This window comes from Polypterus senegalus, chromosome 10 (assembly GCF_016835505.1).
Source record: "Polypterus senegalus isolate Bchr_013 chromosome 10, ASM1683550v1, whole genome shotgun sequence".
Lineage (NCBI taxonomy): Eukaryota > Metazoa > Chordata > Cladistia > Polypteriformes > Polypteridae > Polypterus > Polypterus senegalus.
This window is the reverse complement of record NC_053163.1, coordinates 89,779,093-89,805,041: the sequence shown is the minus strand read 5'-3', so window position 1 is coordinate 89,805,041 and position 25,949 is coordinate 89,779,093. Positions and strand designations below refer to the sequence as shown.

Below are 25,949 nucleotides of genomic sequence, written 5' to 3'. Positions count from 1 at the left end.
TCTCCAGTTAAGCAACTTTTGTAATAAAAAGTCTACTACTTCTAAGACGTCTAAGACTTCTACTGTAAAACATATATAATATAATAATATTCACCTTTCCTTAAAATATTCCAATACTTTATAGAGAGAAAAATAATAAAAACAATCCGTAACTGTAGTGCTTCTAATCATTCTCTTTTATGAGAGCACTTGTGATATCTTCCAATCCTCGCACTCTGACAGTTTACCAAATGTTCTGTAGCTTAATCCCAATTTCAGGCCAGATGCTTTCTTTAAGAGTTTACATTATATGCACAGCAAGGCAAAATGATTCTATCTGAGAACTTGACATGTATTTTCTCACTACCTTCCCAATGTTTATGTAAAATGTATTTACTTTATGTTTATGAATAATTTATAGATTAGCATAATAATAATCTTGACCCCTCTGTGTTTGAAAATTTTAGACCCATTTCTAACCTGCTTTTCTTAAGCAAAATTCTAGAGAAGGCAGTCATTATGCAGCTAAATGACCACTCAATAAACATGCTATTCTTGATAAGTTTCAGTCAGGTTTTAGAACAAAACACAGCACAGAAACTGCACTCGTTAAAGTAGTAAATGACTTGCGGGTAAATGCAGACAGAGGCCATTTATCTGTTCACATCCTCTTAGATCTGAGTGCCACATTTAACACAATTGATCACAACATTCTTAGAAATCGCCTTAGTCAAAGGGTGGGCCTCTCTGGCAGTGTCTTAAATTGGTTTGAATCCTACCTGGCAGGTGGAAAATTCTTTGTTAGTTGTGGGAATTACAACTCAAAGACACATGATATCCTATATAGTGTTCCACAAGGCTCTATCTTGGGTCTGCTGCTCTTTTCGATCTACCTGCTTTTGTTAGGTCAGCTTATCTCGGAGCATTACGTAAGTTACCACAGCTACGCTGATGACACGCAGCTATATTTATCAATAGCCCCTGATGACCCCGACTGTTGTTTCACTAACACAATGCCTTACTTGTGTTTCTAAATGGATGAATAGTAATTTTCTCAAGCTAAATAAAGAGAAAACAGAAATTTTATTGATTGGCAATAATGGATATAATGAGGTTATTAGAAATAAACTTGAATCTTTAGAATTAAAAGTCAAGACGGAGGTAAAGAACTTAGGGGTAACTGTTGACTGTAACCTGAATTTTAAATCACATATTAATCAGATCACAGATATCGTGTAATTACGATTGGGAATATGCGACGCTTGAATATAAAAGCATCACGAATGCATCTGTATGTCGGCATTTTGCTTCACCACTTTGAACCATTCATCCTGTAGGATCTGCATAGAGGCTTTCTGTCACATGTAGATAGTTCCCGAACATAATGACACGATACATTTTAAAAGTCTCACATACCATCTTTTGTGTCGTCTTTTTTATTTTTTTATTTTTGCAACTTAACAACAGCAACATAATATATAGCATTATATTTGAGCCACTGAGAAAAAAAAATAAAGGACACGGTGAAAACGTGTATTTTGTGATTAAAGTGGAAATTTCGGCTTTAATCTCGAAATGTCCACTTTAACCTCGTAGTTTACTTTATCATTAATGCAGACCATCGTAAACGTCATCCCAGTTTTTAATCGCTACGAGCTTCTTGGACCTGACAGCAGCGGAGAGCAGCAATAGATCGCCATACAGAACAAATTAAATGTATGATATTCCAACTCTCTGCACATTTAGAATCCTTAGATTTATACTTGATATTACCTTCATGATGAAATGCATTAAAGTGTGTATGTTACATTTTACATATAATTTCGTTTAAATAATGAATACTGTTAATTACACACATGGAGGAATAATTACACACATGGTGGTGTCACGGTGGTGGAGCGATAGCACTGCTGTCTCGCAGGGAGTTATGTTGCTGGTATTTCCTGCTTGTATTCCACACTGTGCTCTGGTTTCCTTCCAAAGATTTGGAGATTTGGGGATTTGGTACCGCTAAAATGACGCTAGTGTATGTGTGTGCTTCTATTCACCTTGCGATGAGCTGAGGCCTCATCAAGGGACTGTTTCTCACTCGTGCCCAATGCTTGCTGGAATGGACACACCCCTGGATTGATGGATTTAATCAATAAACATCCTTTTCAGAGATATTGCGGTAAGGTGTCATCAGAATTTAATGAGTGTTCTAGGCAATTCACAACACAGAGAAGCCGAACATGTTCTCACCGTGATAATATCTCGCACTGCCACCTCGTGGATTCCTCCAGATTTACGTAAAGTACGCGCGCAAATATGAACACTACAACGCTTGCGTAGCAGGAGCGTCCGCTGCAGCATGCGTCGCATCGCGTGAAGTATAACTCCGGCCTTAGGCAAAAACTCAGGCGTGGGAGGAGTTTGGGGAGGCCATGGAGAACGACTTTCAGATGGCTTCGAGGAGATTCTGGTCCACCGTCCCGCATCTCAGGAGGGGGAAGCAGTGCAGTGTCAACACTGTATATGGTGGGGATGGTGCGCTGCTGATATCGACTCAGGTTTTGTGGGTTGGTGGGGGGAGTATTTCGAAGACCTCCTCAATCCCACTACCATGCCTTCCAAAGAGAAAGCAGAGCCTGGGGACTCAGAGGTGGGCTCCCCCATCTCTGGGACTGAGGTAACCGAGGTGGTCAAAAAACTCCTTGGTGGTAGGGCCCCGGGGGTGGATGAGATATGCTGGAGTTCCTCAAGGCTCTGGATGTTGTAGGACTGTCTTGGTTGACACGTCTCTGCAACATCGCATGGACATCGGGGACAGTGCCTCTGGATTGGCAGACCGGGGTGGTGGTCCCCCTCTTTAAAAAGGGGACCAGAGGGTGTGTTCCAACTACAGAAGGATCACATTCCTCAGCCTCCCTGGAAAAGTCTATTCAGGGGTTCTGGAGAGGAGGTTCCACCGGATAGTCAAACCTCAGATTCAGGAGGAACAGTGTGCTTTTCATCCTGGTCGCGGAACAGTGGACCAGCTCTAAACCCTTAGCAGGGTCCTGGAGGGTGCATGGGAGTTTGAGCAACCAGTCTACATGTGTTTTGTGGACTTGGAAAAGGCATTCAACCATGTCCCTCGGGGAATCCTGTGGGGGGTGTTCCGTTAGTATGGGGAACCCCGACCCCCTGATAAGGGCTGTTCGGTCCCTGTACAACCGGTGTCAGAGCTTGGTCCGCATTGTCGGCAGTAAGTCAAACCCGTTTCCAGTGAGAGTTGGACTCCGCCAGGGCTGCCCTTTGTCACCGATTCTGTTCAAAATTTTTATGGACAGAATTTCTAGGCGCAGCTAGGGTGTTGAGGGGGTCCGGTTTTGTGGACTCAGGATTGGGTCATTGCTTTTTGCAGATGATGTTGTCCTGTTTGCTTCATCTTCAGCTCTCTCTGAATCGGTTTGCAGCCGAGTGTGAAGCGGCTGGGATGGGAATCAGCACCTCCAAATCCGAGACTATGGTCCTCAGCCAGAAAAGGGTGGAGTGCCCTCTCAGGGTTGGGAGCGAGATCCTGCCCCAAGTGGAGGAGTTCAAGTATCTTGGGGTCTTGTTCACGAGTGAGGGATGAATGGAGCGTGAGATCGACAGGCCGATCGGTGTGGCGTCCGCAGTAATACAGGCTCTGCATCGATCTGTCGTGGTGAAAAAGGAGCCGAGCCATAAGGCAAAGTTCTCAATTTACCAGTCGATCTATGTTCCTACTCTCATCTATGGTCATGAGCTATGTGTAGTGATCAAAAGAACGAGATTGCGAATACAAGCGGCTGAAATGAGTTTCCTCCACAGGGTGTCTGGGCTTTCTGTTAAAGATAGGGTGACAAGCTCAGTCATCCGGGAGGTGCTCAGATTAGAGCCACTGCTACTCTGCATAAAGAGGAGTCAGATGAGGTGGCTCAGACATCTGATCAGGATGCCTCCCTGGCGAGGTGTTCCGGGCACGTCCAACCGGGAGGAGGCCCCGGGGAAGACCCAGGACACACTGGAGGGACTATGTCTCCCGGCTGGCCTGGGAACGCCTCGGGATTCCCCTAGAAGAGCTCGAAGAAGTTGCCGGGGAGAGGGAAGTCTGGGCATCCCTGCTCAAGCTGCTGCCCCCACGACCCGACCTCGGATAAGTGGAAGAAGATGGGTGGATGGATGGATGGATAGATGGATGCTCAGGTTTACTTTTTCTATTAAGATTCTTGCTGCTGCATTTTGCATTAACTGTAACCAAATGATGTCTTTCTTAGGTGGTCCTGTAAGGAGCTCATTACAGTAATCTAGCTGACTGAAAATAAAAGTGTGAACTAATTTTTCAGCATCTTGTAAAGTTATAAGAGATCCAACTTTAGCTATATTCCTTAAGTGAAAAAATGCAGTCCTAGTGACTTGATTAATATGTGATTTAAAATTTAGGTCAGAGTCAATATATAACCCCAAAATTCATTACTTCTGACATGACTTTAAAGCCAAAGGGATCAAATTTATTTCTAACCCTCACTATGTCCATTTTTGCCAATAGCTAAGACTCCTGTTTTTTCCTTATTTAGTTTGAGAAAGTTACAGCTCATCCATTCAGAAATACAACAAAGACCCAGGATCAGAGACCCCAAAACATCAGGGGCTATCAGTAAATGCAGCTGTGTATAGCTGTAATAGCTCACCTTGTGCTTTGAGATAATCTGACCTAATGGAAGCAAGCAGATCGAAAAGAGTAGTGGACCTAAAATAGATCCTTGTGGTACACCATATTAAACCATATAAAATATGGTGTCTTCGAAGTACAATCACCGCATCTAACAAAGTTTTTTCTACCTGTTAAGTAAGACTGAAACCAGTTTAAGATGATGCCAGAGAAGTCCATCCATTATCTAAGTTGATTTATAAGAATACTGTAATCAGTGGTGTCAAATCTGTACTCAAGTCTAAGGGAATAAGAACAGATATATGGCCTTTGTCCGCATTAACCCGCAAGTGATTTACTGCATTAACCAGTGCGGTTGTCAAGAACAGAATGTTTATTCAAGTAAATTTTTAGCTGCGTAATGACAGCCTTCTCGAGAATTTTACTCAAAAAAGGCAGGTAAGATATTGGTCTAAAATTGTCAAAAACAGAAGGAGTCGTAAATGTTAAAGTCTGGTCTCGAGGCTGACAATCCTAATTTTCAGTCTTTCTCAATTACCTTTTCTGTTAAAAGTTCTTGAGCATGTTGTAGCCTCCCAACTCACCAATTACTTAACTTCTAATAAATTGATGGAACCCCTTCAGTCTGGTTTCAGAGCACAGCACAGCTGTGAAACTGTACTGCTTTGGGTAACCAATGATTTGCTTATGGCAGCAGACTCAGGACAAACCAGCATATTAATTCTGTTAGACCTCAGTGCAGTATTTAACACTTTTAAACATGACATTCTTCTTCCCAGAATGGAGAACAGTTTGGGTATCATTGGCACTGCCCTCCAGTGGTTTAAGTTCTAGCTGAATGATAGCCAAGAGTTTGTTAGTCTTGGCAACAGCAGACTCATCTCATCACCAGTAACATGAGTTCCTCAGAGCTCCACCCTTGGCTTTCTGCTCTTCTATATTATATACTTCCCTTTGGCCATGTCTTTCATAACTTATTTTTATGTAGATGATACTCAACTCTATTTCAATGTTAAAAAGTCCAACATTGGAGCTTTCTCAGCTCATAACTTGCCTCAGTGAAATTACATCATGGATGGAGCATAACTCTGCTTTTATCACATCCTGCATCAATTGTTGTAACTCTCTACTGGCAGATGCACCTTCAGGTCTTTTATCACAACTCCAGTTGATTCAAAAATCCTTCAAGTCCTTACACAAACCAACAACAGTTAGCACATAACGCCCATCCTACTTCACCATCACTGGCTCCCTGTGTCTTTGAGGATTGAATAAAAAATTCTATTAATGACCTACAAAGCTTTAAATGGTCTTGCACCAGACTACATCAGTGACTTTCCATTACTATGCTCCTGTTCGCCCACTAAGGTCCGCTGATTCTGGCAAACCTGTTGTGCCTCACACTAACCTGCACTGTACGGATGACTGGGTATTCAGCTGTATAGCCTCCAGACTTTGGAATGATCTCCCAAAATTAATTAGATCAGCACACTCAATTTTCTCTTTTATAAAATAACTCAAAACTCATCTGTTCACGAAGGCTTTTAACTTAACCTAACATTCTGCCCCTTCTTTCAGATTACCTCTGTCCAGAAGCTCCGGATTATTTTTATATGTGTTCTATCACACATTTTGTTGTTTCAGACTTTTCTTCTAGTACTAATTTAGTATTTTACTCTGGTTTATTGTCTTTTATTCTGCTTAATGCTTTATATCTTATATATATCTGGTTTAGTGTTCTATGCAGAATATACTTGTATCCAATGTCAAATATACTATACTGCCCCCCCCGACTCTAAAGCACCTCACGCATGAGAAAGGTGCTATAGAAATACAATTTCTGTATTGTTACCATTTTAATGTATAAGCCGAAATGCTTCGTATACAGTATGTATACAGAATCTTTCATGTGTAACACTGTCCTAAACCATTAGTTGGTCCTGGCCTTATGCCCATCATTTAATGGATAGACTCCTGCTTCCCATTCTACACTCTGCTCACTGAAAGTATTTTTGTCAATTTTCTAAATATTTCTTATTTTTTTATTTTTACAACAATACCCCAGAAATATGCAATGCTGGAATGTTGATATTTCAATGAGGAAAAAGAGGCTGCTACAATATATTGACTACAAACCAAAAGCACACTGACAGCCCAGAAAGGTACATCACAGAACATGGCACTGCACTTGGGTCTCCTTTAGTTTATTTTTTTCTTTTGGGGGAAAAAATGATTTTATCCTAATTTACCAACAGAAATGGACTTATTTTGATTCTGTTCTACTTTGATTTTAGCTAATGTAATTTCAGCATTTATGGAAGAGAGCACAGCAAATGAATAGTGAGTGTAAAATTTGTTACTATATACATTTTAGGAATGATTCGGGTGAGTTTAGTAGTTATTTACACTGTAAGGTTACCATACTATCCACTGAAGTACTCAGTCATAATATGAAGTGCAAATGATCTATTTGGGAATACTGGAATGTTACTTTTTCCATTATATAAATGTTTCTCAACCTTTATGGTCTTGTGACCTGGTTTTACCCTTTAAAGTTAATTAACGACCCACTAGCAGCAATTGTAAACTTTGCCATTATTGGTGCATACACAGTATTGGAAGAGCGGAAGGCATCTCCTTGGTAAAACAAGTACAATCGGAATAATGTTCCCATTGTTGAGACAAACGTCATGGAAATTATGTGCCCTTGGTGAAATGAGTGTGATCGAAAGAGCAAAAGCTGGGTAAGTGAAACAAGCACAACTGGAAGAGCACGTCTCGTGACTGAAAGAGGCCATTGGCAGGGCTAATGGTTTAGCCTCCCATTGGTGAAACAAGCACAGTTAGGAATGGCCAAACATATCACTCAGCACTACCTATTGCTTAAAGTTGTGAAAGCAATGAAGTGTATTGGTGCTATAGGCACTTAGTCCTACTGATCTGTGACGCCATGCACAGTTTGTGTAATATAAATCTGCCTAAGGCATGATTGGCTCAGAAAGCTGGCATTATATTCATGTTTTTAATTGAGGGGAATTCACACATTAGAAGTACACAATGGCAATGGTTTGTTTTGAACAATTTGGTGTATCAAATATGATTAACTAGCATTTTAGTGCACCCAAAGACATAATGTACCATAAAAACTGAGAGGGTGAAAGATTACCCCTGTTTTAATAAAACATTTTTAGTGGTACAGTATACAGCAAGAGTCATTATTCAATAAATACATCTACAGTATTAAGGAATCTGCTTCATCCATTTCAAGTTTTAGGGTTAAAGAATATTCCATCAGCATTACCTATACAAAGCAGAAACCACTTGATATTTCTATAGTATCTTTCTTTTTGTTTAGTAAACAGCAAGAATATTCAATTAGTGAGTACAAAATGAAACTGTAGTTCATTAATGATTATGAAAACTGTTTATGGAATGATTTCTCAAGCTTGCTATGTTGGGTTGCTTGATAATGAGGGGATACAGTACATGTTCCATCTCTCCACACAGACGCAATGTTACTGAACAGATCTTTAAGAGTTTAGTGGCCTAAAAGCTACTTTACACCAACATATTGTGAATTTATTTGCTTTTACTGACTCACCTCATGAACCTAAGCAACCATTTATACTGCATTTGTCCTAAATGTAAAACCAATTGTTTATTTGTAAATAACTGTATTTTACCTTAATATTTATAAAGCAAATTGGAATTTATAAAGCAAATTAGAATGACGTCCTCTTCAAAAAAGATGCTGCATAACATAAAAAGTAGCTTATTTAACATTTTTCAGTTGCAATATTGTCTCTATTCTATAGCTTGTTGTCTTACTGACTTAACTCGTCTTTTATTTTCAAACCGAATAATAAAAATCATTCTATTTTTGGAGCAGAATATAAAAGCATCAATAAAACTGCAGTAACCTCACAACCTTTAGACAAATGAGCCATGTTTGCAGAACATACTGTACTATTTCACAAGTAAATATAGTTTTGAAGTCTGAAGATGAAAAGTAGCTTATAATCAAATGAAGCAAGGTAGCAGCACCAAAAAAAAAATGACAGCAGCCAGAACACTGCACACTCAACTAAGCAGCATACACCGTTCAAACAATTGTAATGCTTTTATTCACAACCTCAAAATACAATCTTTTAACATAATCCATTTCAGAAATAGTAATTATAATGAATACTTTGTGATTGTGAGGTTTTCCCATTAATCAATTTTTATTTGAAATCTTAAATATACCTTTAAGCAATCTAACCAAGTACCAACCAATTTAGCATTTGCAAATATTGATGACTCTACTAAAAAAGCTAAAGGAATGAATAAAATTAAAAAAAAAAAAATGAGAGCCTGTTTTTATTATGTCAATGAATCTATAAAGAAGCTAACCATGTCAATGAAAAACAAAAAGGTCTCTACACATCTATAATGTCGTAGATGTTAACTTTTGGAGGAAGGAAATGGGTTTTGGTGCTAGTGTGCTATGGCCTAAAACTATACAAGTGTTTCAAAAATGAACCAACATAGATTAACAGTATAAAAAACAAATCAGAGGATACACAAGAATGCTAGATAAAGAAAACTGACAAGAAGCTTATTCAACTAGTTTAATTATCCTAAGAGAGAAAGCTGGTTTGCCAGTGGCTCTTAAAAATTTAAAGAGCTAAATAAATCATTACAATGCCAGAATCTCCCTTTTAAAATAATAACTTGAAACAAATGCTAAAAAAACACTTAAACACATGAATAATGCACTTTCTGGAGAGTGTTTCTCTCCAAAGGATCCTCACATTAAGTTTTGTGCATCTTTGTTCTCTTTTTTTGTTTTATAACCTCCGTAAACTATACAAAGTCAAAAATTCAAGAATAATTTCTCAAATTATTGCCATCATATTGTCAGTGTCCATGATTTTTAATCCATCTGTTAAATGAAAGTTAATGCTTTGCTAAGAGATCTGAATCTAGTATTTCAAATTCTTTGTTAAATGTCCAGAAAACTGAAATATGCCGTGAACTGTGTACGTTTCATTCAATATGATTTTTTGCAACAAAATAATTTTAACAAAGTTGTTTGCGCTACAAAAAATATTCATGATCGAGTTATTTCACAACTCATTCATTTAACTTCACCTGCCTTTTTTTTCTATCAGTTTTCCATTTGAGGGTTCTGGTGCAGCATGCTGAGCCATAAAGACCAGGACAACATATCCACGGCAACAATTTCGAGCTTCTACTGAGATTTCCAGGCATTCTAATGCCAGCCTAAAGATACAATACTTCCTGTGTGTCGTGTCTTTGGGTCTAGTTCTAAATCTTCTGCAAGTAGGCCGAGGCTGCAACAATTCTTCTGACAGAATTTCCAAAGGAAATCTATATGCCCAAATCAATTCAAAAGGTGAGAATCCATCATTATATTCTAAAGTAATCACATACTAAATAGTGACACATATAAAGTAAATCCAGAAACACAGTTCAAAACCTTCCCTCAGACACTTGTATTCATAATGTAATTCTGTCATTTAGTACTGTTACACTTGTGAGTTTCAGACATGTCTCACAGGTTTGAATGTGTTGGGAAATACAGGGAAGGTTTTCAATGTTACACTGCCATTAATCCAGTTTCTGTGTGCTGTAGAATGGAGGAGAACTATCTGGAGGACTTCTGACATTGCTTCCTAGCTACCTGACTGAAAAACAGATCCTTCCATTTCCTCCACTACTTAAGGGCATAGCAACTTTGTATCAGTTTCATTTCCGACCTAGATAGACAGAACTCTATGGTGAAAGCTGTCAGGTACAACAAAGCCTGAAAACGTCAGCACTGACATTTTTTTCAATTATTTTTCCAACTGGACATTAAATTTGGTCACCCTTGTGCCTCATGGTGAAGATGGGGGAAATAGACTAAATGAAAGATCAAATGCCTTATACAAGGAGTAAGGTTTCCAATCAAACCCACTGCCTGGTATAATATTTGCAAAACTGCCACTGTTGCATCAATTCAATTATTTCATGATCTGCTGTGACTAGTTAGCAACAACTTCAGGTACATGAAAGTTCCAGTTAGGGTAGAGCTCTTGCTTGCAGAGAGCAGGCCACTCTTTTTCAGGGGTAGGAGCATGATATCATAAGAATTTTTACCACCCAAACTGATAACATCATCACATTCAAATATTAATCATAAGGTACTGGACATTACAAATATTACTAGGCCGTGAGAGAAATGTGCAGACAACAGAACAGAAATCAAGAACAGAGCCACCAGAAGGAAAAGGGACCACAAGTAATGGGCAAAAAGCTAGGTACACAATACAGGAATAAAATTCAGAAATGAAACACAAAGGACAATTGATTCAAGGAAACTCAATAAATATGCTATGAACTAAAAAGGAAAGCTTCCAAGAGATGTTTATGTTTAAAAACAAGTAAAGGGTGTCAGAATCTGGTACCACAAAAAAAGCTGGGTTGAAGGTGAAGAAAAGAGTCTGGTAATAATATAAAAGACCTTTCTAATTAATACAAAATACAAGTTTGGTTTAATAAAAGAAATATGAATGGGAAATGTGATGAATGTTCTGTCAAAAAAAACAAAACATGTCAATCACTGAAGCCTTATCAAAGTTGGACAGAGATATTTGAGGATAGCACTGATACAGAGTCAGAAATGAAAATGGTCCATATAAGAGAAGTTTAACAGACTCTAGTCACCCATAAAACTTCATCTTGACAGAATAGTCAAATAAAGCACTTGTATTGCATTTATATACATGTTTTGATTCAACACTGAGCAGATATGCATTGAAAGTTAGTTGAGAAAGAACCCATCTGGTATACCAGCTCCTTAACAGAAATTGACATGACATGAGTATACTTAAAATCCATTCTAATTATTCAGGAAAGTCAAATAATAATGGTGCACAAAAAATGTTCAGATACAATTATTGACATATCTATAGTGTAAAGCCATGTTTCTAAACTGGGGATGGGGTAACAGAACACCACATACAAACAAAATTTAAAAATAAACCTGTAATTTTAAGATATGTAGATCTAAGCTCATTAATTTCCAACCATTGTATACTACAGTATTTTAATAAAGGCAGCATTTTCATTAACAGTGCAGTCAGGCACTTGGGCTCACAAATACAGTACAAGCATTTTATTACTGATGGTCTTTCCTCATTTACTTGCACAGAATCATGAGAAAGGCAGACAGGACATAGAAACTGCAGAACAGAAATTCTATTTATTTAAACATTTATGTTCCTTCTGATAATAGATTAGCTCAACCTTCACCCTTGTCAAAAGGTTCTAGGAATGTAAAATGAAATAAAACTATAGGTCTTCAGCAAATGAGCTACAATACATAATAATATAAAAGGGAACACTCAAAACAGCAGTCCATTTGAAGTTGACAATACCCGATCATAGCCGATCATTTGATTTCAATTTAAAGAATTCTTTTCTGTACTAAAGGATTTTTCTTTGCTACAACATGTCCAGAAACAAGTCAGAAAATGAATGCAGGCTGTAACATTGATGTACACTGGATGATTCAAGTAACTATTTTGAAATTTGGAGCATTTTAATTATTTTAGCTACTTGCAGAAGTTCTCTGATGGTGTATACTTACAAGGGAGATGTGACAGAATAGGAGTCAGGTAGAGAACTTTGTTTCTTGGTTCAAAGGGAATTGTCAACAACTTAACATCAGCAAAAAAAAGGAACTGGTCATTGACTTAGACCACGCCAAAGAGCCTCCATGTCTGGTCAGTCTTTAACTAGACATGAGATTATGATTCTTCCATTCTAAGCAATGTAAAATCTTAGTTGTAGAAAATCAAATTTCATGGTGACTTTGAACTTAGGACAGGGGTTTCATAACGTCACACAAATGTTTCATAACAGATTTATTTAAATGATAATTTTAACAGGATTCTAGATTTATTGATTTAGTTATTACAAGCATTATTACAAACTAATCAAATCTTCATTTCAACATCTAACTTCTTACCATTATATCTCACTTTCAAAAAATCATCCTGCTTACACATAGACAACAATACCTGACAAAGTCTGTTAGAAACGCACTATAGTAATGCAGAAACAATACCACTGCATCATTATTTATGTTTAAAGCACAATCCTGAATAGGCAGCATAACCCAATGTCATTCAATCACATTATGAATGACCAAAATATAAAGTTAAAAAAGCAAAACATTGCATGTACTCTGATTAAACATCCAGGACAGAGAATATGTACAAATCTTCAATGTAAATCTGTAACACATTGATGCATCAATGTTTACTTTACAATACATATAGCACATCTGAGTGAACAAAAGATGTGTGAATTTGTTTGTATTAAAGGGCAGAAAGAGCTCTACATTGATTGAAAATATATACAGTTTTCAAAAGGCTATATGCCTTCATACTTTAAATTACTTTGTTATAATACTAGACCATATGCAGATCGACAGTCACCAACTTTAATGTTATCGCCTCCATTCTTTTTTGTAATTAATTCTGTAATGATTATCAGGAAACTACCATAGTCTTGTCAGTAAAGGATTTAGTGCAAAAGTGAGGCAGCCATTAATGTTGACAGTTTGCGATACATAGTGAAGATATCAAGGGTTTTAATGGGGTATAAATTGTTACCAAAAATACATTGTGGGGATAAAGAGTTCATGCCATATGTGCAGGAACTGTCAGGATGAGGGCCAAATGACAAAAAAAGCAGCCCACACATTTCTCTTTTCTCTCTTTACATAACATGTTAGTTAAACACATGCATACTCTTGTAACTAGGATACTTGTAATAATAATGTGTTTAAGTGCAAAACCAGACATAGCAAATCTTAAAATTTTTTTGTAAATTTACAGTGAGTATTCTTAGCATATAGCATGTAATTTGAACATTTTCTGCATATTAAGTTTGTCTTAGTTATATCGACAATGGCTTTGTTACTCTAAGCATAGCAATAAAAAAATTCAAAAATGACACTATTTCTTTAACATTTTACCAAAGACAAACTATTAGTGGGTGAAGTGTTAAAAAGCTACTGTAGATAGAGAGTTTTGGTTTATATTTTAATAAAAGCAACCCCACACGTCAGTTTACTGTTTCTATAAACCTACCTTGGATATTAAAGTCTTCAACATGGGTTCCTTCTTTATCCTGAATGAATTATGTTCATGTGACAGTAGAAATCGCTGTAGCATTACTCATCCTGGCAAGGATGCGAGCCAACTTATGGACAATGAGCTGACTCATTATGGTTACAGTGGTGCCCCCTTGTGACAACAATAAGAAATGCTTGCATCGGTGCACTTCTAATTCCCACTATTGCTAAATTTAAGTATTACTTAAATCTAGGGTTTGATACAGAAATTGTATTTGTTCAAGAAAATGTAAATTGCGATCATAAAATTTATTTTCACTGCTAAAAAGCAATAGGTAATCAGACTTCAGTTATTCTTAATCCAAATTTAGGAGGCTATAACGACACTTGGGCTTTTGTTTTACACAACATCAAGCAACAATGTTAGCCACAGTTGAAAGGTAAATCAGAATTTTGTTCACTTCTGCTAATTTGTTAAATTATTTATTTTTCATTGCATGCTAAATGGAAATGAATGTATCATCTAATCAGGGGACTTGTCTCAAATATTATTACAATATTGATTGCACCTTTATTTTTATTTCTATCATGATTAGACTCAGATGTAAATTATGCAGATTTTCTGATATTCCATATAGTTAAAAGTAAAATGAAGTAAAAGAAGACATTTCAGATCTAAAGACAGAAAAAGTGACAGGAAAATGTTAATGATATAAATTGGAACTATTTTAGAAGGGCATTACATATGAAGAAAACCCAAGACAGTTTGGCAATTAATAAAATTGCGTGCGCATGGTGGACAGGTTAAGGGTTCAGATAGTTGTAATTTCCCACTGGAACACCAGAGGGCACTCTTGAATGCAGACTGGAAGATTGACAATCTCTGATGTCACTTCTGGTGTCCTCCTGCCTGGACACGCCTCTTCCTGCCAGTAGCCCATAAGATTGAGCGCTCCACCATCTTCAGCAGTCTGTTTTCGAGACTTGTATCTTTGACTTTTTTTTTTTTTTTGGCTTTTTCAACACGTTTAAATCCTTTTTCTTTATAGTATACAGAATTTGCCTTTGGGTACCCCAAAGGTTTATAATCTGCCTCTTTATTACAATGGCGCAGTCAACAGGATTAATCGAACATTGCTGAAGATGCAGCAACAGGACAAATTAAACCAATTGCACCCCATTATAGAAGAAATCTTGGCTCAAAAGGTACAGGTAGGGGACCACTTTACACGGTTCACTGAGACGGATGTAAATAATCAAATCTCAAGTACCTACCGAAAGAGAAGGGAACAGCAGCAAGCTAACTAACACCACATCAAAGTTCTACAGCAGGCAAGAGTCTTGTATAGTCCTTTAAAGTACTTCAACCTTAAGTACTGCAGCACCGAAGAGTCCATAACTAATACAAGGTCCTGACTCTACAGGCTTCAAACATTACTGAGGGTAACAGACTGCAGGGAAATAAAGTGAAAAAGAATGGTAAGGGATTGGGGGAAAAACCAAAAACAACAAGAAAAAAATAAAACAAAAATAGCATTGATGTAGTTTTGGTAGGTTAGAGAGCATAAGAATTTATCTTCAGTTTATTTTAATTCAAAAATCAACGGAGGTACATAAATCTATTAGGTGTGTACAGAGATTTTTGGGAAACATTTGTACTTGCAGAAATATGCATGAAAACGTATTTTACAAATATCTTGAGTTACTACTGATATTAGCTAGGATGGCATTTTCCAACACCCTAGCTAAGAAAAAAAAATCCAAACTAATTTGCTGGAAGAAATATGCACAACATTTCATGCTCTGTCCATTCCCCACATTTTCAGCAACCTCGTGTGTCTATTATAATTACTCCCGAGTAAAAACAAGAATAAACCCTACTATTAAAGGCACTATGCAAAATACAACTGAAAAATATAATTTTGTTACTCAGCTTTCCTGTTTTTCCATTAAATGTAATGGGGCTGAAGTAAATCCTCACTGGAACTCTGTTTCCCATTAAAAGTAAGAAAAAAATACCATTGGAGTTATATCTAGGCTGGCTTTCTCACAACTCTGTCCTCTGGGCTCTTTTGCTTTCACCATAAATCAGCCATCACTGCTGAGAAAATGGATTTTACTGCACTGCTGTGGAATGGCCCAAAAATAAGTATTTGAGATTTGCAGATCTGTCATTATGTTAGCCTAAAACATATTTGTGCTCTGTGCTCACATCACCTGGGGCTCACCATAATAATGTTTCATGAAAGCTAGAGTCAGTTAATTTATACTGGAAGGTCAATTCTCTGACTGGTTCTTCAATTTATTGTTCAATAACTTTCACTAGAGAGGGCATCATTATACTATTACATGCATAATATGTTATTTTAATGGGTAGCACTTCATATGAATCCATAGTGGGTCAACAAAGAAGAATTCAATCAAAGAGAGACAATCATGGCTCCTGTTCACAAAGTTTTAAACATCTTCCCCAAAAAATAGGAGCAGTCAGACCTTTCTTCATCTTGGACCATAGGAATAAATGATCTCTTATATAGCCATAAAACAATCACTGGTGAGTGTTTACTCAAACCTTCTAACACCAAGTACTATGAAAAAACAGTGCTGACTATACTTTGACTACATGTGTATTCAGGTCTACTGTATATAGTCTATATTATGACATACATGAAACTGTGTGTCACTTTCAGAATTGAATGCACCACATCCTAAAACTGTAGAAAGCTCTTTGTCTCACTGCATACTCCAGGTTTTCTCCCACATTCCCAAAGAAATGCTGGTCATTTTAACTAGTGGTTCCAAAGTGGCCCTGTGAGGATGTGCTTGATTGTGTCCTATGACTGACTGGCACCATGTATAGTGAGGTTTTCTCCCTTGAATCCAGTTCTACTAAGATTAGCTCCAGCTAATCAAGTTTGTTAATAAGTTGTCAATTCAATTTATAAGATCTTTAGTCAAGAGAAAGGTTGTTGCATCAAATGTGAAAACAATGTAAAATATGTTAGTAAAACTTATCAGAGACACATTCAGTGTCCTCATAAACAATTTATGTGGTGGGAAGTCATACTGACTTACTGGGAGGCTTATGCTCCACAGAGAAATTAAAAAAGCAGAAATCAAGCAACACACATGGAATTTAAAGCGGAGCTCATTGGAAATTCTGGAGTTTCAAATCTACAATGCAATATATTTTTAAATTCATATTTGAATTAGACAAGTTAAGTGCCCCTTATTTCTATAATGTGCAGTGCTTTCTCTAACATCTAAAAAGAGAAGGGAAATGACTGATACAATTATTACATTATATATATCAGCAAAATGAAAGTTGGGTTTGCCATTTCAATTCACAAAATAGTTCTTATTTCATTTGTAAATTTAGTCAAGATCACAACACAAAGCACAATAGCTTGTTTCTTCTATCCAATTACTTTTTTGGTCCTGTTACTTGCATAATGCAGAATATCAAAACAGGTAAAGACCACTTTATTTCCAAGCTGAAAACTGTTTGCCTGCATTACTGCAACAGACAGAGCTAACACTGGCTTTAATGCAGATGCAGAACACAGTTTTAAGGTATCAAGGGAAATCTTTGAATAACATTAGCATCTGTGCCAATGCAGCACAGAGGACTGGGCAGAAATGGAATGAGAAACATTTTAAAGAAGATAGTACTAACTTATGACAAATTACTGGCTCCACTAAATTATTGAGGTGGTATGGTAGCACAGTGGTAGAGCTGCTGCTTCTCAGTAAGGAGACCAGGGTGTGGAGTTTGTACGTTCTCCCAGTGTGTGTGCAGGTTATCTCCAGCAGGCCCCCACGACCCTGTTCAGGATGAAACAGGTTAGAAAATGACCAGCTGACTCAATTATTGTAGATCTCCCTAACTAAAATGTAAAACACATTTACATTTTAATTTAATTTCTGCTGTAGCGTGAAATTCTGTATAGAAGTTGATAAACATTTTGTATGTCTTTATTGGTAATGTAATACCAATGTAAAATGTAATATTAGTGATTCATTGTTGAGAACAGAAATGCTTTCGTGTCTAACTAACCAACCCCCCTGTGTCTTTATGACTTACTTAGGATATGGATTTTATTGCAAAATATTCCACTGGAAAGCCAAACTACCTAGATAGCAAGCTTCAGCTCAACTGACCTTGGGCACAGGTGTGAAAAGGCATGTGCACCCATTCGGCTGAAGTATGGCTTTTTGGAATTGGTTTTGAATCAGAGGCCATTCTGAACCAAAATGCCCTATTTTTGTAAAGATATGGACAGAGGGGATGGATTTTGCTATTTAAGTAATGTCATAAAATAAAAACTGTATTCCCAAATATCTCACTGACATGCAGACAAATATACTGCATGTTAACAGAATTCTGTGCTGTTTTTGTTCAAAAAGAGTACTTTGAAAAAACATTTTCAAGTGGGTTAAGAGTATACAAAGTTTTAATGCTGTAGCTTATATATGGTACTTTTTTTTTTCTATTCTAGGACAAGGTGGCATTTCCTTTTCAATACAGTGAGCGAGACTTACATTTCACGTCTAGGCATGTGCTAAAATCTTTGCACACTTATCAAACCCCTAAATCCAAGCCAAATTTAATTGGCTTGAGAAACTATTAAGCTGCACAAAAAAAAAAACATTTAACACTAGAATCCCTGAAACCTATGAAAATATTTGTATTGCCAGGCCACCTTAAATTCCCATGCACCTCCTTAACAGTGTCTGTTTTGCAAATAAGTTAATCAAGCAAGCAGCCTGCTATCCCATCCTCCACCGAGGCAGGTGCAAATGTCTCTTTATCTGGGAGATAGATGTCTGGAATTGTATAGGGTAAATAATATTGTTATTTAGTATACATATATTTCATATGTCTTCTGTGTCTACAATGATCTGTGTAAATGTAGGATGACAGGAAATGCTGATGAGAAACGTGTATAAAAGTATGAGGACGTAATTCTAAATATCAAATAAACACTTTCACAAAAGGAATAACAAAACAAGTCTGCTTTAATCTATACTAATAAAAGGCAAAGCCCTCACTGACTGACTGACTCACTCACTCACTCACTCATCACTAATTCTCCAACTTCCCATGTAGGTAGAAGGCTGAAATTTGGCAGGCTCATTCCTTACAGCTTACTTACAAAAGTTAAGCAGGTTTCATTTCGAAATTCTACACGTAACGGTCATAACGGTCGACAACATCCACCATGTTGAACTTTGTTATTTATGGCCCCATCTTCACAAAATTTGGTAGACGGGTTCCCTGCGCTAACCGAAACCAATGTACGTACTTATTTCGGTGGTATGACGCCACTGTCGGCTGCCATATTGAACATTTCAACGGTCTTTGTTACTTATGGGCCCATCTTCAAGAAATTTGGTACGAGGGTTCCCAACGCTAACTGAATCCTACTTACGTACATATATACGTCCATAGCCTGCAGCTCTGTCACCGTGTGAGGCGGCGTTGGGTCCCCCATCCCAATTTGCCTGCGAATATTTAGTGGTAGCGTGTCTATGAACGTAATTTAAACTCAAGCTTTACGCCTTGCTTTCCTATTGATATGTGTACAAAGGCTTGTTCAGCGTCAAGAGGGTTTCCGCAGTAGCTGCACTTATAAATATGCTAAGCACAGTCTCATCCGTGAATATTTACCTTATATGGGCAGGCACTCAATTACGTGGGAGGCGTGATGATGCGGGACGCAACTCCGCCTCACGGCGACCAAGCTGCAGGCTATGGCCGTATACAGTATATGGAAGAAAGTAGGTTCCAGTTATTACCGTTACACATAGAATTTCGAAATGAAACCTGCTTAACGTTTGTAAGTAAGCTGTAAGGAATGAGCCTGCCAAATTTCAGCCTTCCACCTACACAGGAAGTTGGAGAATTAGTGATGAGTCAGTGAGTGAGTGAGTGAGTGAGTCAGTGAGTGAGTGAGTGAGTCAGTCAGTCAGTCAGTCAGTGAGGGCTTTGCCATTTATAAGTATAGATATATACTACACTTATTCTTACATACAAAATTAAATTATTTCTATGTTAATTGTAACTGGAATAACATGAACATGCAAGGTGTGGCTTTACAACCCCTCAGCGCATGGCTCCCAGCTCTATTACCAGTCAGAATACAATCTGAGGAGGATCCATGTCTTTTCTACAATTGCATGGATTTTCACCTAGAACTGGTTCAAGCTCTGTCCTGTGGTTTCTAAGATACTCTTCAGTTTACTATGACACTGGACAAAAACATTGAGAAAGAAAATGGATTGATACACTGTGGTAATGCTTAATACTGAATTCCAACTGAGAAGACTGTCACATTAATAGAAGTCCAATATTAATAATGGAGTACTAAAAGGCAAACAAGAAAACAAGTGAAAAAAATGCAGGTTCTAACTATGATATTATTCTAAAAGATCTTTATTAGTATTCAAGAAGCTTCACTAGTATTGATCACATTACTGCCAACTTACTTGCGTGACTTTCGCTAAGCCGATATTACCTCTACACAGTACTGTATAATTTTCCATTGCTTGAACTCAACACAATGATGTAAGCTCAGCAAGTGGGTGTTGGATATTTGTATTTTGTCAGATATTAATGTATTTGAAATGAAAAGGTCATTCTAATTTTGCAGCTACATTTCTTTTGACAGTACTGACACATTATAGCTGAACTACAGGGCAGAACTGCTGGAGAAATAACTAAAATGTACTTTCAAAATGTCCTGTTATTCCAAAGTACATTAATTCAATCTTAAAAGAATACAGACCTTTATTTACACTAAATTGCCCTATCCCAAGTCAGGATTTATTTATTTATTTCATTCATGATAAAAAAATACTGGTGTGGTCTACTAAAATGCAATTTATTAATATTAGTGCATGAATTGTTCAAATGAGTACAGTTTCACAAAATTAATCATTTTAACTGATTAATGATTAATGAATTAAGCTGTACAGAAACACTTAAGTTTAGAGAATAGGAATGAGTCAGGAAAAATACTTGGACAGAATAATTTTGACATTACCAGCAGTTCACTGAGTGACATTGCTTGCTTGAATTAATTTTGCATATGTGCATATACTGAAGTACTCTAAGTGCCTATTGTCATATGTTCACTGTATAGTGAAATTCTTACTTGCATGCGCTAGTTAACATTTAACATGTCACCGTATTTTGGTTAGGGAGAGATGAGGGTGCCATGCTTACTGAGTATAACTATATAGTTAATATACTTGATGGCATGGATCTTTCATCTCAGTTGTAAAAGTGTACAAATTAATGAAATGTAGCTTTTAACAGAAAAATTAGTAAAAATTCAATTTGAACTCAGTGCAGAAACTCTGATGTGTTTTTGAATAAAGTGTTCAAACTAGAATTTACTTTTTCACACAAATCACAGTTATGGGCAACACTGTGGTAATATTGACAATACACATTTCTTTATTTTTTAGCATTCACATACGAGGGGGGACCCAAAATTAACCGGAAATATTCTTAAAACGTGTTTAATTTAATTTTCTGTACAAACTACAATTAGTCTCCTTCAAAGTAATCTCCATTGGCGGAAATACACTTATCTAACCGTTTGTTCCATTGTTAGAAACATTTTTTAAATTCGTCTGAAGTAATGCCCATTAATGCTCTGGTCGTTTCTTGTTTTACCTCTTCGACGTCAGCAAAACGCCTTCCTTTCAAGTCTTTTTTCATTCGAGGGAACAAGAGAAATCACACGGAGCTAAATCCGGTGAGTAGGGTGGGTGGTTCAGGGTTGTCATACAGTTTCAATAAGAATAGTTTCTGCAACACTTTTTTCAAGAAGAAAACAAAATTTCACTGCCGCACATTGCTCACAATAATCGTCCATCGTAAAAAAAACGACGCTTGCACAAAACTACTTTTACAAAATTCACTGAACACAAGCACAACCTTCCAGACTGATGGCACTTGGCAGACTGACTTGTGAGGAGTGTAACTAGAACGCCCTAGCCCTAGTTACATCGCCCAACCACGTACTACAAGTACCAACATAACAACAACAAAATTACATTTATTTTTGGGTCCCCCCTCGTATAATGCGCAAAGCATCCATTGCAAAAGTATGAAACTTTGAAGACCCCCATGGGCCAATTTTGTGGAGATGTGGCATGCTAAAAATTTGACTGTTCCATTTTTGTTTAGATTCCCCAAACAGATGGAGCTGTACAAAGTTTTAAAATTACCAATGCTTTTCAAAGGGAAATTTTGAAAACCTGCAAATATGTCCATCTAAAAATAAACATTTTGGATGACTACAAATTACTCTACTGCTTCAATTTTACCATGAGAGCAGTTGCTTGAACATGTATATTTTGTATATTTTCCTCTTCTGATAGCCAATTTAGTAACATGCTAGGACAACTGTGCACATACAAACAGCTCTCATAGCCATGCCCTTCTTCTGTTGCTTTACATTAGTTAAATAGTACAGTACAAAAAAATGTCACTTCTATTGACATAAATAGAAGAGAAAAGCAATTACGTTAGCATATAAGACTGAATTGATTGAAACAGACTTGTCGGGGATCGGACCCGTGACATTTTGATTACCAGTCAAGTGTTAATACCGTTGCACCACCGAAGCAGTCATAGTAAAATTGTGTCAATGTCACACCCTAATGCGTGTTGTTTTTCTGCAGTTATATTTTTGAATAAAAGCGCACTTGTTCTGTTGTATTGTACCTTTTGTGAAAGTGTTTCTTTGATATTTGGACTTCAAGCTTCACACATTATAAAGTTTATGTTTCCATTTTGTCAATTATTACTAAAAAATGAAAAATGTTTCTTTTTAAAGGATGTGTTTACAAAGATCGCTGTAGACACGAAACACACATGAAATGCATGTGTTCCAAATAACGATATAATATTTATAAAAGGTGTGATTTTGCTTGACTTCTCACTCTATACAATCCAAGCAATTGACACGCAGGTAAACAGACTTGAGCTGAGAAAACTGTGCGTGGTGGGGGGATGTGATAACAGGCTGCTTGCTTATTATCAACACATTTAAATTACAAAAGCCACTGATGGAGTGGTGAGAAGCAATTTAAGGTGGGATGGATCTACGAGTTTTTTCGTAGGCTCTGGTAATTCTAGTGTTAGCAGCAGTATTCCCTTTACATAGTAGCAGTTAAAATATTTCTTGTAAATCTCAACTTAAACATTAATGTAATCAAATCAATTATAAAACCAAAGCTATTTTCCTCTGCCAGGTCATTAATATTTTATCTAGTTCATTAACAAGTTACCCTCAGAGTTCAGAGCCACAATCACAATATTATAACAGGCACCTTCCAAGCAACAGCAAGTTAACATTTCTAAATCTATTTTCTTTTTTATCTGAAGAGATACCACCAGAAACATTTTCTTATATCAGGGAGCAGCATAAACAGTCTATGTTCAGTAGCAACTGTTCGAGGGCTAATATTACTTCAAAAAACACAGTTTTCTGAAAAGTGCACAAAGCAATGGTTTCACACATAAATCAACATAAAATGTCTGTTGGTGCATATTGTGCCTGCTGTATGTGCCTGTTCGCAGTTTGCGGCAGTAGCGACTGCACACGGGGTGGCTCGATGGCCAGCAGGAATGCAAGGAAGGCTGGCTGGCTGTCTGTCTTTGTGAGACTGGTACGTGGGGGTGGCAGTTGCAGTGAGACACGATATGGTTTGTACCTCTTGTCATTGTAAGTGTCTGTCCTCCCAGGTGAATGTTGTCAAAGGTGCTTTAGCTACACAAACTTGTTCAGCACCACGATCAGCTGGAGACCAATCAGCTGATGCCGGTACCTCACTTTCGTTTTCGATCTACATCTCCAGATCACTTGCATCAAAATCGGAGTTCGACAAATCAGAGTCCATTCAGCGATAATACGATAAAACTCATCCGCGGTTTATTTTGCTTTGAGCATTCACTTTGGTATCTCTCCACATGCCCTTTTAGAAGTTGTTTGCTCGTCACTACTCAGGTGTGCGCAGGGAATTGAATCAAATCAACAAAGCTAACTTTCTTTCTGGCAAAAGTGTATCGAAAATCACTGTAACAGGAAAATTACTGATCTCTATCGTTCACTAGCGAGACTGAGGCTTTCAAAATAATAATAATAACAACAATTGCCCTAATAATATATATATATAATTTAATAAATGAATGTGTTTTAATATTAATAGCTAGATGAAGAACATAATTCAGTTCCTTTTATCTTTCATAAGATAATATTGATACTGATTCTAAGCTAGTATTTTAGTATTTAGTTATTTTGTATTAATATTTTTTCAATTGCTAATTTGATGCTACTCTATACTTTCAAAAATGTCATGTTTAAGAGACGTGAATAATTAGTCACAGACCCTCCACTATTAACACACAACAATCAAAGCCATTTTCACATTACTTGAATTGCAATTTGGTGTGTATGAAAGCTATTAAGCTTTAACACCATTGTAAAATGTTTGTAAAAACATTGACTTAATTTTGTCTATTAATACATGTAGTTACATTCTGTTGTTGCTATTACTTTTAAATGCTTCTCATTTTTACAAATCTATTCAACAATGAAAAATGTAATAATTTACACTTGGATGAAATAAATAAAAATGTGAAATGCTCCAACTTTCATATCAGTTAACTTAGTCTTCAAACACAACCGAAAGTTATGCCATATGTACATTGTCTAGCTTGTTTATTCTGCACATTGCAGTTATTCCCAAAATTTTATTAGACTTATTAAAACAGTGTATTTTTTAAAGTATAAACATTTCAGAATTACTGTGTATTCTTACAAATATAACTGTTTAAATACTCTGCATTTTTAAAATTGGGTAAAGTACAACTCTGGGCTTCAGTTCATAAAGATTTAATGTTTCACTACATGTTTCCCTTTAGGAACAATAATCAGTAACTGTGGTATGGTCTTTTTAGCTTCCAACGTAACATCCAACTCAGTGTACCAAGGAGTCTGTAGGATATCCCAGCAATTGACACAAAGGTATAAACCAACCCAGGAAGGAGCACCAGTCCATCACAGGGTGCATAGGCACAAGGCCAATCGACACTTACCTAATAATCTAACCTATGTCTTTGCGATGTGACAGAAAAGCCAGAGTATTTAAAGTAAAACTCTACAATGAGTATGGGATTCAATCTTTGGACACTGGATCTGTAAGGAAGGCAAAGTAACCACTGTATCGATATGATGTACATAAACATTTTTAATCATCCATAAATATGGAATAATGAATTTATTTTTCCTTCTAATAGTCTTCTGAAATGACAGCCAATCAATGAGATGCTCATGTGTTATATGATAACTAAAAAGTACTATTTTTCAGCTTTAAAGTGAAAGTCCACAGTGGAAATACATATTAACTAGCCAACCCGCGGTGTAGCATACGCTGCATAATTATCAACGTCTCAAGTCTATCTGTGTGTGTGTGTGTGTGTGTGTGTGTGTGTGTGTCCCTCGCGCGCCTGTGTGTGTGTGTCTCTCTCGCGCGCCTGTGTGTGTGTCTTGATTAATGAAAACATTCTTGGCAAATGCTTTCGCTCTCGCTCGAATAGTTGGTGGATGGGGCTCTGTCATGCATATTCCATGGTCCAGGCATGTCAAACTCACTACCGTTGGTGGGCCGCTTCGACTGCCATACGTGCGTCAGCGGGCCGCAGTGTAACAAATGCTATTATACAAAGTTACTGTAGCTTTCTTTCCAATACTGAAAACTTTAAAAAATGTAACACTTAAAGTTTGAAGTTTAAATAAAAGCAATTTATTTCCATACAATCTCCATACAACAGCGTACAATTAGAGTCTTAGCCTCTTAGCTAGGTTCTTATATTATTATATTATATTATAATAATTATATTATTATATTAAATTATATTCATTGCTTATATAGGAGTCTTACAGTGTGAGATTTATTTCTTTTGTCCTGACACTTGGCATCTCTTGTTAGTAACCAGTTTGTCAATATCAGGCTTGAATTCTTGTGCAATAGAAATTATACAGCTTACCATATTGCAGAATCAGTGAGAGCCCTGAGCTTGTTCTCCCGGAACCAGACGATCCTATCTGGGGAGGATGGAAGACAGTGACATGCAAAGTGTGTTGCTTATGTTCAGTATACTCC

At 37.0% G+C, this 25,949-nt stretch overlaps 1 protein-coding gene across 4 annotated transcripts in view; it reads right to left on the bottom strand.

The window, feature by feature from the left end:
* The window catches only part of LOC120537309 (fibroblast growth factor 13), a 408,897-nt gene that overhangs the window by 323,200 nt on the left and 59,748 nt on the right, over positions 1–25,949 (bottom strand). Inside the window, exon 1 of one of the 4 annotated variants that reach the window (XM_039766166.1) lies at positions 13,783–13,805. The exons of the other annotated variants lie outside the window; for them this stretch is intronic. The gene's annotated coding sequence lies outside the window, so the exon portion shown is untranslated. Of the gene's footprint in view, positions 1–13,782; positions 13,806–25,949 lie in introns of those variants that run through there. 4 annotated transcript variants of the gene reach the window in all.